This window comes from Balaenoptera ricei, chromosome 17, assembly GCF_028023285.1.
Source record: "Balaenoptera ricei isolate mBalRic1 chromosome 17, mBalRic1.hap2, whole genome shotgun sequence".
Classification (NCBI taxonomy): Eukaryota; Metazoa; Chordata; class Mammalia; order Artiodactyla; family Balaenopteridae; genus Balaenoptera; species Balaenoptera ricei.
In genome coordinates this window covers 79,102,713-79,118,036 of record NC_082655.1, presented here as the reverse complement: position 1 = coordinate 79,118,036, position 15,324 = coordinate 79,102,713, and the positions used below count along the sequence as shown (strand labels likewise).

The 15,324-nt window shown below is 37.4% G+C and overlaps 1 pseudogene; it reads left to right on the top strand.

Moving 5' to 3' along the window:
* Window positions 1-15,324, top strand: part of LOC132351758 (lipoxygenase homology domain-containing protein 1-like) — a 172,638-nt pseudogene that overhangs the window by 52,295 nt on the left and 105,019 nt on the right.

Below are 15,324 nucleotides of genomic sequence, written 5' to 3'. Positions count from 1 at the left end.
AAGGCTGAACTAGCTTTCTCGTATTTGTATGACACCCTTAACCCCTGAATAATCAGACAAGCAAACAATAGTAGCGTGTCTTTACCTAAAACTGACCCATGAAAATGATCTAAGGACTCCTTTAGTGTCATTAACAGATTGGCCAGGACTGAAGCATTTCTAGTCTAAATTTAACGCTTTTACCCACCAGGCACAGCCCAGATTGGCCCCTTGGTGTGGCCATGGGACATCGAGGGCAGTGAGGGCTCCTCCTGTGGGTCCCGTGTGGCCACCTGTTTGGTGCATATGGACCCGCGTCATGGCTGGAGGACTCTCCACCTCCTAATGGCGTCCACCCTTTAAACAACATTGATGTTTCACCTTTACATTGGTATTATTAGAAAGAAGACCACAGACCCAAAACAGAGTCACTTACGCTAGACCATGTCGCCAAACTGGGACTTAATACCTCATCTAACTGAAGTTTTACCCTCCTCCAGAAATGTACTCTTAACTGGTCGGTCAGGAATTTTCTGGAATTACCTCAGCTCCAATGAGGTAATCTGTCACGTGGGCCCTCTCCATCCGCAAAGGAAGACGAGGTAACCCACCTAATAAGACCCTTTTGTCCCCAAAGGGAGATGACTTAATCCGAAATAATCTTTTTATTTGTTTGTTTATGACTCCCTTGTCTCGCCTTTAAAAACCTCTCCCTCTCTGCAGCCCTTTGAGGCTCCCCTCTACTTGCTACCTGGGAGGCTGCCTGGGTCATGAATCATTCAGTAAAGCCAATTAGATCTTTAAGATTTACTCAGTAGATTTTTTGTTATTTAACAGCACTTTCGTGGAGAAGGTTCTGCACGGAACTCTCATCATATGTATTTTCCTTCTGCCACTTCCATCGTAGTGTTTTCTTTATAACTTGTTTAGTGACTCATTGATATGGTTGTCTAAAATTCTCCACCTGAAATTTTGGTAGTGATACGGACCAGGGTTCTTGGCCTCTGTAATCAATAGAAATTGACTAGAGGCCAGACAAGAGGTTCAGGTGAGGCTTTACTGGGACCCCTGCAGCCGCAGGAGGGAGTGAGAAGAAGTAACAGGTTCCCTTGCTTGCTCCCTGAGGGGGGGGCAAGCTTGTTTCTTACATGGGGTGAGGGGAGGGGTGTGTCCAGGGGTCAGGCTGGAGGGGTGGCTTAGGTGTTTTGCCCACTGCTTAGGGGGTGTTGTGTGCAGGGGGCATGCGCAGTACCCTGCTTTTGCTCCCAACACCCTGCTTTTGCTCCTGGCTCTTCAGATTTAGCAGTTGGGGTTTTTTGGTCTTTTTGTATCTTTTGTCCAGAATTTGCCCCAACTGTGCATGCACGCGGTTATTTTTAGTCCCATATAGTTTCTTTGTATTTTTGTTCCTTGAGGAGAGATGTGTCCAGGTGCAAGCATTTCAGCACTGCAGCAAAGGGTCCCAGGTTCCAACCTGTCTCAGTAGTGGGTCTTTTTAGTCAAAATGCATGTGCTTTTTTGCTCTTAGGATATAGTACAGATGCATAACAACAGGCATATTATTGTTCACTTTCACTGTATCTGACCAGAAATCCCTGGGCTGGACTGACTTTACTTTTGAAAATAGAATGGTAACAATTATCTTAATTACCCTCATTTGCATAGAGCCTGTGATAAGGCTTGCTTACGATCTCCAAAGGAATTTAAGATGCAGCCCATGTTACTATAACTTAAATACCTAACAGTGCCTGGGTCCTGGTAGCAACTCAACAAATGCTGATTGTATAAATTGAATGAATAAAAGCACTAATGTTTCCAATGTGTCTGCCATTGTATATTTCTTATAGGCAAACACATTTATGTTTAACCGAGCAATGCTGATCCTATAACAAACGTTTCTATTTCTGTTGCCATAGAATTGTTATGCTGTAGGAATAAGTCACTTTAACAGACTCGGGTGGAGTAGGGATTCAAGTTAGCATGAATGCAAACAGTGTGCCGTTCACTAGCAACAACTGTAAGGTTGTTAATTTAAAGAAGAAAAACAAGCCTCAAAACAGCATGGGTGGAACTTGTCACTACACATGAATACAAAGGGAAAAAAGGTGTAGGATTTGTAGGAAAGACAAGCTGAAGGGTGACCAGTATATCAAAGACAGTGCACACGCAGATACACCCTACACTGGTAGGATCCTTGTTTGTGGGCGAGGGTCTAGTTTGCAGAAACTAGGAATGATTCTCTCATCTCAGACCTATCTAATTTTGCCTCTTCACTCAAAATATATTTCTACACATGCAAATAACTAAAAGGTTAAAGACTATTCATATTTTGACCAAGTTGCTTATGAAACATATAGATGGGCTAGGTATACACAGTGCTAGACCAGTGGGTTGAAAAGTATAAAATTCAGTGAAAGACATACTTAGTTTCATGCAAATAATGATAAACCATGTTCTTAGTCGGTCTATGTCTCTGTCAATGAAAAAAATTAATCAGTAGTCAATATAAGAAAGAAATAGAAAATAGAAAATACAGTCCGAGCCAAACTGCGGACTGTAGCCCGGGAGACGGCCTCTCGGAGAGCTCTGAGAACTGTTCCAAAGAGGTAAGTGGGGGAGGTCAGTGTGTGTGTGATTTTGGAGGAGGGGGTACGTGCAGTCAAGCATGAATCCCAGCAGAAGCTTGCTGCTAGTCACAAGGAAGAGACATCTTAGTTAATGGTTTTAGTGCTCTTCGAAGTATGGGAAGATGCAAAAATCCAGGTTCATAAAACATTTCTGCTGAAAATATCTAACCATCTGAAGGTCTGTTCTGCAGTTTCCCCAGAGCGCAGAGTGCCTCATCCTGATCTTCGCCCTGAACTCCTTTCAGGATGTACTGTAGGTCAGTGGCTGCGGTGGCTATTGAATGACTTGATTCTTGTAGAACTGGATGGTGGGCAACATTCTTTATTTTACAGTCCCCTCCCTTTTGGTCTTAATTTTGACCCAGGTTTGGAAGGCATTTAGTGGCTAATTTGTCCCACGGTGCTAGGAACGCTCATTCCCAGGTCAGGTGAGGATTTCATCGATAAGCCAGTCAGTGCTGTTCCTGGATTAGGCCCTGTTAACAGTAACCAAAGGCCTCTCGGCTGCCTGTCCTACTAGTCTGCTATGGTCCAGGAAATGCTTTCCTCTCATTGCTTCCTCCCATAGCTAGAGCTACACGGTTACAATCATTGACCTTATAGAACTATGTATTTGGTTAATTGTTTCAAGTTGCCTAGTCATCGTTAATTTTATCTGAGGCTTAGTCACACATTTGGTAATGCAAGAACCAATAATCTCGTAAAATAGGCAAGTAATGTAGCTAATAACATTAATATGGTCATAAGTAAGTATTTAAGCTAAGAACTTAGGTGCAGCCCAGGATCTCCCCAGGTCCTCTGACCGGTCAGTTCTGCACTAATTGCTCTCTTGAAGGGAAATGGTATATTGGCATTTTACATAAAGTTCACCAAAGATGTCTGCACGTACAAGGTGAGTGGTGGGTCATCGTGACCCCTTATAGGATTGAGAAAGAAATGTTATCTTCTAAAGACTTACAAGGCTAGCTCCAGAAGGAGAAAAATTGATCTTTATGGTTGAGCAGGTATTTCTGCCATTGGGGAGGTCTGGTTAATGCATAATGAAGATGCATAACACACACTAGAAGGCAAAGAGAAAGCCAAAGGGCAGAGAAAAAGTTTTATGTTTAAATTTTTCTTGTCTTGCCTTAAAATGTGAATTTTTATTTCATCAGCTCTGGAGTGTGAGCTTCACAAGCGCTTCTCAGTTCTGGGATGGCTAGAGGGGGCTGGAGCTGGATAATTCCCTTCCCCTAGTTCAGCTGGGCTCTGATAAAACCTAAAAAGATTAGGCTCGGGGTAACTAGTTTTTCCTATGGGCAGTCCTTGTTAAGAAGAACAGAGTGAAGCCCTGAAGTAGTGGTTAAACCTGAGTGTTCTTACGCTGGGTGTGATAAAGAGTTGAGGAAAGAAGTGAGAGGACAAAGAAGGGTATGAGCTAAATGTGGTGAACTGGGGAATGAGCACGATCTGTCCATCAAAGTCCCTCTGCCTTTGGAGACAGGATGCTCTGGGAGGACACCGCTCACACGAGGGTTTTATGACCTGCTTCGTGGGAAGGTCAGGAAACCCTTCCTGCACCTGCCAGCTTGAAATATTCAATACACCAAGGTGCCATATTTTTGGGTAGTGTGTCCTAAACCCGATCACCTGGAATGGTGAATTTTACAGGGAATAATCCCATTTTTCATTGTCAAAAGGAGAGGAAAAGACATTACATGAAGAAATTATGAGATTAGAAATTAGCAAAACAGAGAACTTTTTTTAGAGCTAACAAAACATTTATTGGTTTCTTCCTTATTCTCCTGAGTTTAGTGCCTTTTCTCTCCCCAAACCTAAGGAATTCACCTTTATCATGCTGGCCTTACATATTATATTATTATTTGTATATGGGGTTGTGTCCTCTGCTTGGCCATGGACAAATCAAAGCCAGAGTTTTATTATATCCATAACAAGAACAAAAGGTAGAAGTTGCTTAATTTATATTTATATTATAAGAGAGAGACGGACAACAGACATTTGGTTCTTACCTACAAGAAACTCACATTGGAGGGCAAAGATCAGAATGCAATTATCTTTTACAAATAAAATAATAGATGCTATTGGAAATTTTAATTCATTCTCACAAAACTTATTTTCTAGAACTCTTAAATCTTATAAGAAAACTTTTTAAAGCAAAAGGTGAAAAAAGTGAAATGTTTTCTAATATTAGATTATAAATGCCGTGAAAGCGAGGTGATTTTGGTGATCTGAAGGGTGTGTAGATCACTCCTATAATTTATAATCATCTAATTCTTGAATGCTTTGCTCTACAGTCTTTGAGTAATTTGTGGGAACTCGGTTTACTGGTGAAAATTGGTTTATGTTTAAATGTAAACGGACTTGTAAGAATTGCCCTCTTTTTCATCAATATTTTAGAGTGTTTTCCACAAGGGAAATCTCACATGTCAGCATCCCCTGTTCACATACAGAGGTGGGCAGCTCTGGAGGGAATCACCACACACTGCACTCAGCTTACGTGAAGCGCCTCTGAGATTCAGAGCCCTTTGTCCTCTTTCTCAGCTAATCACATGGTCCCTGTTTCTGGATCTTATGGAACAGGGTGAAGCATCTTCTAGATTTGTCATGAGGACTTGAAAATGAAGCAAAATTATATTCTTGTGAAATGACTGGTTTTAAATTCTGTCCTTCAGTGTTTGCTCATATTTGTGAAATAATGTTCTATTGATTGTAGGGTACAGGAGACACTGTCATTTTAAAATTAAGAAGAACTTGGAAAATGCATGTGTAAGCCTGGAATCTGCGAAGAGCCCAGGGTTGTTTGTTGGACTTCAGGCAGATAGACAGGCAAAACCAGTTGCGTATACTGAGAATGGGAATGTTTTCTTCTATCCACAAGTCATCAAATGTACGTTTACCCTGAAATACTTCCGTTTTGGTGTGCTTTGCGATGGTTTGTGTACAGTGTCTGATAATCTCATCATATTTTCCTATTTGTTATTCTAGAAACAGTGAAAAACACCATAATGAAGACCCTTACCTCAAATTCTCAGATATTTAGAGAGTTTTTGCTACCTTAAGCTCCTTTATAGTTTTTTAAATTGAGTGCGTGCATTTTTAAAAATTGGGTGTGTGTATGTGAGTGTGCACTTGTGTTTTGTTATTTAAGGATGTCTCCGTATACACTGAGAGGAGATGGGGCTGTTAGAGACATTCTCAACTTCATTGCTATTAATTTTTAATATTCATAGTGTAAAAGGAGATAAAAAGATCAACACTAATGGGATTTGAATTAAAAATAGGATTTGGGACAAAAATCCAAGGATAGGACAGAAATGTGAATATTTTGAAACTGGTTTCTCTCATATTTAAGTTCAGATTATCTAGCAAATTGAAGTAAGGATCTGAGGAATTTATTTAAACAGTTTAAGCTTAGAATATATTTGCCTGAACAAAGCTTAATGAGGTATCTCTATTGTGTTCTTAAATTACCTCAAATCTCAGTTTACTATCTAATTTTTACCTGATTTAGTTCCATGGATTTTGGCTTAATCAAAATCTAGATGATTTTCTTAGTCAGTCTGACTCTTATTTAACTTCTCTTTTCTTAGCAAGGTCTACCTATACTTTATATGGAGACGTATACAATTCTGTAAGTTTTAAAAATATATATCCTATCAGATGGGTGATATATAAATATAATATATATCTTTAGGGTAATATACCTATATCTATATATCTATATCTATATCTTTATTTATATTATATATTATTGTATATATTTATATATACAATATCCTATAGAAGATAGTTTAAAATAAGAATATGATAGTTTAAAATAAGAATATAATGAGCTTGATTTAACATAATGGTGTATCTGGCCCTGTTCTTTGTGTTATCGGCATCAATTCCTTCTCAGCCTTTAGTTGCCATATTTAAAATTTTGCAAATTGTTGGGCTAGTACACCTTAACTGACTGCCACCCACACCCACTCCCTCCACCCTCCGTTTCCCACAGGCTGGCACAGAGTGGCACTCCTACTCAACAAAATGGGTTTGCCATCTGTCTCTGGAGCTCTTGAGAGACAGCAGAAAGACCCAGGGTGGAGTAGTCGAGAAAGCAGGGAGAAATAGCTAGCAGGGGGCAGCAACCGCGCTGGAAGAGCACAGGGGGGAAGGAGGACTGACATAGAGGAAAGGGGCAGTGGGGAAAAGATGAGGAAGAAGAGCCAGCAATAATTTAGAAAAGGAGAAGAGTAGAAGAAAAATAATTTGTGGCAATAAACGAGAGAGATCATAAAAGGCTGTGTTTGCCGATTTAGGGTATCAGTACAAACAGAACAAATAGAAACAAAGTCATTCTTTTTTATAGGCTCTACAATTTAGTTCTTTCTCTAGAGCATGGATGATTTGAGTTTTCTTCTCTGTAGACCAGCTGTGTTGTCTTGGTGAAGCCAACTAACATGGGAGAGTTTTGGTTTCTGTGTCTGTGTAACCCAGATAGCAGCAGTAACTTCCCTCTCTCCCCTGGAGAGCTGGTGGGGATCAAAGGAGTAACTGTATATGAAAGTTCTTGTTTCGGTAATAATAGCTAACATTTGTGGGCAGTTATTTTCATGCAGATGCTGCAAAGCATGGGTTATCTCATTTTATGTCACTTTGAGAAGTAGGTATACTATTTTTATTGTGTTTTGAAACTGCACTCTTATTATTTGATAATGTTTTTGAAAAAATAATTGAGTATCTCAGTGATGTGAATTAACTTTAAAAGCTTATAGCCAATAGAGCTGGGACTGATTCTTTTGATGCTATGTTGATTAAACTGGTTGATAGACATCTGTAATCTGTTTATATAATTGATTTTCTCCCTTTATTATTTTTATTATACAAATAATACATGTAATTTAGTGGAAAGTTTTGAAAATTTGCTCATGTAAAAATCTATCCAGAGATAAAAACTATTTACATTTTGAGGTATATCTTTTCGTGATTTTTTTTTCTATGAAGTTATCAACTTTTTTCTATAAATATACTCAAAGTATTTATATTTTTAAACATAAAATTGGGCTGCAGTCTTGTATATGTAAAACAATTTTATCTGCCTTTTTATTTTAAAAATGATTTTCATCAATACACGTAGATTTATACCATATTTTCAAATGAGTTTCATTGATGCATTTATTACAAATTATTTAACCAATCCCCCGATGTTGGATATTTTATTGTTTAATTTTTTTGTTATTATAAACAATATTGGGATGATCATTCACATACATACATATTTTTGTAGTAGTCTGAAATTTTTTCTTAGCATAAATTACCAGAAGAGGAATTGTTTGCTCAATTTAGATACAATAGACCTTTTAAATCTGAATGTCCCATAGCGATACTAGCAGTCTCGGCAATGAGAAGTGGGGCTTTGGCGCTAGTTGTCAGTCCTGTGGCGAATTGCCTAAAGGTTCTCGTTTGTCTTGGCTGTACAGAGAGCTTCCTCTTGTGCTGAGTTTGGACTATTAGGTATCATGCTTAGATCTTACAGGTTATTCTTAGATGCAAATACATGATGGTACTATTTGACAAAACTCATTGAAATTATTGTATGTAAATTCTATCTCAATAAAGCTGATTTAAAATTTAAAAAAGATCAATGATCACAGATCACCGTAACAAATATAATGGTAATGAAAACGTTTAAAATATTGTGAGAATTACCAAAATGTTTCACAGAGACATGAAGTGAGCAAATGCTCTTGGAAAAATGGCACCAATAGACTTGCTCAATGGAGGGTTGCCACAAACCTTCAATTTGTAAAAAATGCAGTATCTTCAAAGTACAGGAAAGCAAAGTGCAATAAAATGAAGTATGCCTGTGTTTTTTTAGAACAGTTTTAGGTTCTTAGCAAAATCGAGGGGAAGGTACAGAGATTTCCCGTATACCTCCTGCCCCACAAATGCATAGCCTTTCCCATCAACATCCCCCATCAAACGGTACATCTGTTACAAACTGATGAACCTACATTGACACATCATAATCACTCAAAGTCCATAGTTAACATTACGGTTCATTCTTGGTGTTGTACATTCTGTGGGTTTGGACAAATGTATAATGACATGCATCAGTCATTATGGTATCTACAGAATATTTTCACTGACGTAAGAATCCTCACATTAATTGATTTTTGAATATAGAATCAGCCTTGCATACCTGGGATAAATCCCACTTGATACTGGTGTATTAATATTTTTATAGACTGTTGGATTCAATTTGCTAATATCTTGTTGAGGATTTCTACATTGGTGTTCATCAGAGGTATTGGTCTATAGTTTTATTTTCTTGTGATGTCTTTGTCTGGTTTGGGTATTAGGGTAATGCTGGCCTCATAGAATGAGTTATGAAGTATTCCCTCTGCTTTCATCCTCTGAAAGAAATTTTGGATAATTGGAATTGGTATAATTTCTTCCTTAAATGTTTGATAGCATTCTTCAGTGAACCATCTGGGCCTGATGCTTTCTGTTTTAGAAGATTATCAAGTATTGGTTCAGTTTCTTTAACGGATACAGGCCTATTCAAATTGTCTATTTCTTATGTGAACTTCAAAGAATTGTGTTTTTCAAGGAATTGCTCCATTTCATCTAGGTTATCAAATCTGTGGGTATAGAGTTGTTCATTGTATTCCTTTATTATCCTTTTAATGTCCATAGGCTATATAGTGATGCCCCCTCTTTCATTTCTGATGTTAGCAATTTGTGTTTTTTCACTTTTTTCTTAGTTAGCCTGACTAGAGGCTTATCGATTTTATTCATCTTTTCAAAGAGCCAGCTTTTGGTTTCATTGATTTTCTCTATTGACTTTCTGTTCTCAGTCTCCATTGGTTTCTGCTCTACTTCATTACGGTGTGTCTTTTACAACTTAAATAGACTTGATAGGTTCTCGGAAGACAAGAGATACCTCTCATTCCCTCTTTTAATCTTTTTTCTATAAATTACTTAACTTCTCTGTGACTTGGTTTCTTCATCTACAATTTGGTTAGGATTTGGTTTAATTAATTAATTGTGTATTGAGACTTTATAATAAAAGCCGTTTATTCCACTACTATTTAGCTGGTGCAGCAAAACTTCTTCATTTGCTCTTTCATAAATTTACATTTACAGTACTATGAACCTTATGTATAGGAGAAAGTGTGAAGAGATCTGACTTCATGTGCTTACTATTGCACCCATGGAGACGGTTCTCAATGGATTATCTGGGTATATGGATGATTTGAAAGTTCTGTTCATTCTTACTGTTCCAGATAAATAGCCCATCCTTATAATTCCATATAAGACCACACTGTGCCAGGTATCATTTAAAGATGTTTAATCAATGTAACTTGTGACTTTTCCTTAACTTCAATTTCCTGTTACTTTTTTAGAACATCTAGGTAATAGTGAACATATCTGAGTTTTATAGGTATCATAACAGAGCCTTAAATTATGCACAGTAATTATGCATAATAATCCTTTTGCTCTAATTCCAGCCCAGTTTTATGGTATTAGGCATCCTCTGTATACAAATTGTGAGGCTCTGGGTATTAGTAACATGAAAAAATGCAGCACCAAAGATATGGTTCAGATGTTACATTTTTTATTGCACTAAGAGGAATTTCAGGTTCAAGACTTATGGAAATTTTTATTGAAATATGTTTGGAAAATTCATTTTTGCTTCATGCTAGTCCTCTAAGATCACTCATGTTTCAAAATCTAAATGAAATACTGTTATATACTTGATTCATCTGATATTGAGTATGTATATTATGTTCTTATTTTGGAAAATATGGAAAAATATGTTTTGGATAATAAAATAGACTTCCTGGATTTAAAATACATATGCCATAATAACATGACCCATTGCTGTTTTGTAAGTTTTAGCTGTTTTAATTTTTAAATAGCTGGTATTAAATAAAACAAAAGTTTTTTTTTTTTTACTGGTTCACGTTGTAGAATTGCAGCCATTTTGTCTGGTGGATCTTGATACTATTAAGCTTTTGCATATAATGAGACACTTGCAGAAGTGGATAAATGAATCATTTAATTCCAGCTATATGTGTAATACTGTACATACATTTTGATAGTATTTCCAGCTAGACAATTCTGGTTTTTTGACCTTCATCACAGGTTTTATTTTATGTTATAGTGGATATATTTTCACATTCCTTTATCAACTGTGAAAGTGAGACAAAGGGCATACCGGTAAGAGTTACTCCAATTCAGAGTAGGTTGTGAATCCACTGGAGGGCCATTTGGTACTTGGGTTTTGGACCTCCATTTGTAACCTGCCTGGCCCAAAGGCAGAGCATACAGCCTTCTGCAGAGGACAGGAACCTCCTGAAAGACATTTCCAGAAAAAGTCTTCCAAGCCCTGAAATTTCCTTCTATTAAGGCAACTATCGTGTTTATAATAAAATATTGACATTGTTTTTGAGGGTAAGGTAGAATCTTGAGCAGCCAGTGGTGGGGGGTGGTAGAGAGATGAAAGATGCTTATCTCATTTCACAATCTGCTTAGGTTGACCCTGTTGTGCAACCCTTTCTGTGCCTGCCTCTAATTTCTAGATGGTCACATTAATTGTCTTCTTCTCTGTCCTCCCTAGGGACTCTGTGCATGTGTCTATTATAGCACTCATCAGTATATACCAGAGGTCATTGTTTACGTGTTCTCCTTCTGGGCTGCAGCCCCATCAATGTCAAAGCCATGTCTTATGCGTTGATTTATTATTATGCTTATGGCAGTGACTGCAAGAGTTTATCTTGTCTTTGTAAATCCTGGGTTTCTACATTATTTATAAATAACGTAGACACTTAATTATGGGTTCCTTAATTGGACAATAATAAAATGGACCCTAAATTATATTTAGGATCTTTTTTGATTGTTTTCCTCTCCAAGTGTTTGTTTACCCTAAGTTGACATATTTCTAGTTATTTCTGATCTCCCTTGTAATATTTTAAAGTTCCTTTATTAGCATCAATCTCCAGTGTCTATGTCTTGCATTATAAATAAACCATATGGAAAAACTTCTGTTTTATAGGGTTTGATGTTTAAAAGCTTATTATTGTCTGAAATGATATAATACTTGCAGGATATAAATGACAATATGGTCATGGGCAGTCCTTCAGACACTAGTATTGTATGGTCTGTGCCAGCATTCTCTATGATTAAGTGCTGCTAATTCCCATTAGCCATACCTATGAGGTTGTTATGCCTTTTCATGCCAACATATATTTTATGAATCATCTTAAATTATTGACTACATTGTGGTATTAAGAAGTAGCTGCTATTATTATGTACAATCAGACATCTATATAGTTTTTTGTCACTGATGAGGCCTCTAAAATCTGACAATCATAGTATGAATTACTACCATTAAATAATGACTGTACTATGCCTGATCCTTAAAAATGAAACACAGACAGCTTGAACTTTGAAATCCTAAATACAGATAGCACTCGTGAGCATATAGTATGAAATTGGACTCATTATTCAGCTAGGTTGGAGATATCTGTTTTTGAACAAGACACCGAAACAGCTTGCTTCTAAATAAAAGGCAGAAAAATAGCTAATGCTTTCTTCACTTATATGTATACTTCTTTCATTTTCACATTTCAGTAGAGGCACATGAAGTATTGTTTGAATGACATTTTCCCTTCGTCAGTTTTCCCTTTTGATGAAGGCAATGTACATTACCAAAGGAATTCCAATTTAGAACCTATAAGAAAAACATCTTGAATAAGTCATCTGAGTCATACTATGGCGTTAAATTATTGCTTGGATTTACAAAGCAGTGAATAGATTTAATAGGAATACCACCCATGTGCAACCTGCTGCTATAAAAAATCATTTTCTGGTTACTATGTAATACAGAGTAAAGAGATTTGACTATGCATTGAGGTGGAAACAATAGCAAAATTTAAACTTGCAGAGCTGAACATATGGTGAGTTTTCTGAGAAGAAACAAGTGGTTTTGAGAGGATAGAATCTTTTAAAATCTTAATTTCAGTTGGCAGAGAAAACCCAGCGGGTGTGTCTGCAACACCCAGCCAAGAGGAGGAAAAGATCCTTGAGTTGATAAACCAGCAAGAAATGCCACCAGAACCTGAGGCCAGAGGAGCTTTTCTTTCTTCAACTGCAAGTGAGAAACAGCTGTTTTTCTTCTTTTGGTTTGTCTGTCTGCACTGCTTTTTTTGTGGCCACCTCAGGGAGAACACCGAATTATTTTTATAATAATATAGGTGACATTATACCACGTGAACTTGCTTTTAAGATGTTACCTTGCTTTTTCATGCTTTGGTTTTATATTGCAAAGAATATGTATATTTTAAAATGTGTTTATTTCTTTCTCTTGAATTAAGTGTTCACTCCAGAACAATACTTGAAAGGAAGGTAGTATTAAATTATAACAACATATTGGACTACCACTTAAAAATATTTTATGAATATGTTTTATGAATAACAGCAAATTCTCACCAAAGTCTAAGCAACAACAAAAATAACCTCCTCCATTTCCCTGATATTGAAATTGAGGCATGAAGAAAGTACTCAGGCCGCAGAGGTCTGAATTTTTAGTCCGTCTCTTAGTATGTTTGATTATTTTTCTTGCTCTTAAATGTATTAAATTCCATCTGACTGAGAAGTAAAATGAATGCTATCTGACAGATGCTGTGCATCAGAGTCTAGTCATCTTTGGGCAAAATGAAATCGTGACCACTGTCTCTGAACCTTTTTTTTTTTTTTTAAACCTATTTTGAGAGACAGATATAATGTTATCTTTAAAAACAGTGCTTTTTGAAAATTAGTTACTGGGTGTGCTCTCTTTTCTCTCAGATAGTAACAGAAAATAGATGTCTCTTGCTTACAACCCAGGGTTACTGTCACATCAGCCAGAGGGAAGGGAAGTTAGCCTTTTGATTTTTGTTGCATTGGACTAGGCCCAGTTTTATTTACTTATTTATTTTTGACTGAGTTGGGTCTTCATAGCTGCACGAGGGCTTTCTCTAGCTGTGGCGAGCGGGGGCTACTCTTGGTTGCGGTGTGCGGGCTTCTCATTGCGGTGGCTTCTCTTGTTGCGGAGCACAGGCTCTAGGTGCGTGGGCTTTGTAGTTGTGACACGCAGGCTCAGTAGTTGTGGCTTGCGGGTTCTTGAGCACAGGCTCAGTAGTTGTGGCGCACGGGCTTAGTTGCTCTGTGGTATGTGGATCTTCCCGGACCAGGGCTCGAACCCATGTCCCCTGCATTGGCAGGCGGATTCTTAACCGCTGTGCCACAAGGGAAGTCCCAAGGCCCAGTTTTATATTTCTATATCATGGCATGAATCCATGGAGCAATGTGACAAATCACACTGCATGAGAAACATGTACTTAGTTAAATTTTTCACAGAAGGAGAATTTAATCTTGTGTCAGGAAGTAAGGGCAACTAAATCTGGGAAAGCCACCTTAAGTAAAATTTTCCTTGGTTGAAAATAGCATGCTAACTGAAATTTCTAGGAATTTTTTTTTTTATGAGTTGCAAAATGCTTAAGAGAAAATCTTTTACATATTTTATGCAAATTTTTTCTGGCAGAAACATTTAAAAATGTTACCATTGTTAGATTTTCTTTTTTAAGTTTAAGGTGTACAACATGTTGATTTGATACATTTATATATTGCAATATGATTGCCATTGTAACATTAGCTAACACCTCTACAATGTCGTTTATTTATTTCTTCTCTGTGATGGGAATAATTAAGATCTAGTCTCTCAGTAAGTTTGACGTTTATAATACAATATCGTTGTCTATAATCACAATAATGTACACGAGATCTCCAGGTCTTATTTGCCAGTTTGCACCTTAAATATTTCTCTTATTATCCCCCTCCTCCCAACCCCTGTCCTTGGTGACCACCATTTTACTTTCTGATTTCACGGGTTCAGCTTTTTTTAGGTTCCACATATAAGTGCTATCATATTTGTCTCTGTCTGACTTACCTTACTCAGCATAATGTCCTCAAGGTCCATTGTGTTGCTGCAAATGGCAGGATTTCCTTTTTTCTCATGGCTGAGGATATTTTATATACATTATTATTTATGTATTATATATGTTTTTGCTCTCTATTCATCCGTTTAGGGGCACTCAGATTGTTTCCACATCTTGATTATTTTGAATAATGCTGCAATAAACATGGGAGTACATATATCTCTTTGACATCCTGTTTTCATTTCCACTGGGTAAATAACCAGAAGTGGAATTGCTGGATTGTATGGCAGTTCTATTTTTAACTTCTTGAGAAACCGCCATACTGTCTTCTATAGTTACTGCACCAATTTACATTCCCACCAACAGTGCACAAGTGTTCCCTTTTTTTTTTTTTTTAACATCTTTATTGGAGTATAATTGCTTTACAATGGCGTAAAGCTTCTGCTGTGTAACAAAGTGAATCAGCTATACATATACATATATAACCATATCCCCTCCCTCTTGCGTCTCCCTCCCACCCTCCCTATCCCACCCCTCTAGGTGGTCACAAAGCACCAAGCTGATCTCCCTGTGCTATGCGGCTGCTTCCCACTAGCTATCCATTTTACATTTGGTAGTGTATATATGTCCATGCCACTCTCTCACTTCGTCCCAGCTTATCCTTCCCCCTCCCCGTGTCCTCAAGTCCATTCTCTACATCTGCATCTTTATTCCTTTCCTGCCCCTAGGTTCTTCAGAAACTTTTTTTTTTT